The following is a 1,799-nucleotide window of genomic DNA, read 5'->3' on the forward strand; positions in this document are numbered from 1 at the left end:
TAATTTTTGGAAAATTATTGATATTTCTTGGCGAAATAATAACTGTTAAAATGTCGACGCCAGTGCCGGTGAAAAGACCATTATACTGTTTATAAAATACAGAACATTATCTCTGAAATTAGCTTGTTTAATACGATGTAACTACATTTTACGTATCACAAGTTTCAGAATATTTATTTAAGTCACACATGGTTTCTGTGAAATTACGTTTTAACTTATGGATTTTTTATTGCTTTCAATTTACTGTTCTTAAACTAGATTTAAACATTGCAAAGAGTTCAAAAAAGAGGCTATTAATCAAAAAAATCTTAAAGATAGTTAAAAAATTTACAATAGAATGAATTGTGTGCGCATAAAAGTGATTCAAGTTAATTATTATGAAAAATCTAAACATGGACATAAATTCCAAAAATAACAATATTTGAGATTAGTACTTCAATTTTCTGAATAAATAGCCGAGCATAGTGCTTATAAAACAATATTAAGTACAAGAAATTATTGAATGCTTTTAGATAACAAGTTAGTGTTATAAAATTTAGATAAAATGCAACATGAACAACTTTTCTTTAACATAGATTGCAAGTAATTGGTAACACAAGACATAGTCATCTAAACAATTCATAAATCCATATTTTTGCTGGCAAACTTTTTTGAGAACACTGGGCAGTGACAGGGTTCCAGTTTTGTCAAATTACGCGGTACATATATCAAATACGCAAAAACACCGCAGAGCTACCAATCCCGTCGAGGCATTGAACAATTATAGGAGCGATTTTCTTATCAGCCGTTTGTCTCTCTAACTGAAGGCACATGTCTTTGATATTGCAATAAAAATCTATGAATGCATCCGGCTTGTGAGAAAAGTTATCCTCCGGCCAAGCGGTGTATTGATAATGCGATATTTTTTGCACCCAGCCAAACTTGTCGGTCAGACTTAACAAAGTTAAATTATAATGTGGCTTGATACTAATTTTTAGGGTCTTAATTCTAAACTTATCACTAACTTTCACACAACCCTCCTTTGAGGACCAGTATTGGTAACACTTCTTATCACTTAATCGACTGATCAACACTATAATTTGGACTTTGTAATTTGACACCGCTTGCCAAAATTTGTCACAGTCATCTTCTTCCAAACTTTTAATACAAATGTACTTCCGCTCGAAATCATAACCATCGACGAAACTTGCGTCAAGGACCGTCCCATCATTCCTGAGCTTGATGCGACAGTTAAGATAGCGCGTAAGATACATACCTAGTTCCTTTCTACACTCATTCTCATTCTGAGCTGACGCACTGTTTCCCTCTTCGTCGTGCTGAGGGACTATTGCGTAATATTCCTTAATGATCCTGATTAGTGAATCAGGTCTGTTCATAAAGCTTAGAAAATCACTGGCATTGATATCTACAGCGGAGTTTGTTGCCATTTTTCGAAGTGTTGTTTTCTATCGAACTTAACTAAGTTCAACTATTGTTGATAACTTGAGAATATAACTTTTCGAACTAATTTCTATCCACCGCCGTGCCCATTAATAATTGATTACCTTAATAATCAATTACCTTAATAATCAATTACCTTAGTTCTCAATTACCTTAATAATCAATTACCTTAATTATCAATTACCTTAGTAATCAATTACCTTAATAATCAATTACCTTAATCTAACCGTTCTCTTGCGACGCATTTATCAGAACGTAATTATCGCACTCAATGGCTTCTACCATAAATTACATATTATTACATTATAAGTTTAATCCAGTTATTGTAGCTTTGGGATTCACGTAACTTATGTAGCTTT

At 32.7% G+C, this 1,799-nt stretch overlaps 1 pseudogene; it reads right to left on the reverse strand.

The window, feature by feature from the left end:
• Nucleotides 1-470: 470 nt before the first annotated feature.
• On the reverse strand, nucleotides 471-1,442 carry LOC123274684 (annotated as a pseudogene).
• Nucleotides 1,443-1,799: the final 357 nt, after the last annotated feature.

This window comes from Cotesia glomerata, unplaced genomic scaffold (assembly GCF_020080835.1).
Source record: "Cotesia glomerata isolate CgM1 unplaced genomic scaffold, MPM_Cglom_v2.3 scaffold_544, whole genome shotgun sequence".
In the NCBI taxonomy this organism is placed as follows: domain Eukaryota; kingdom Metazoa; phylum Arthropoda; class Insecta; order Hymenoptera; family Braconidae; genus Cotesia; species Cotesia glomerata.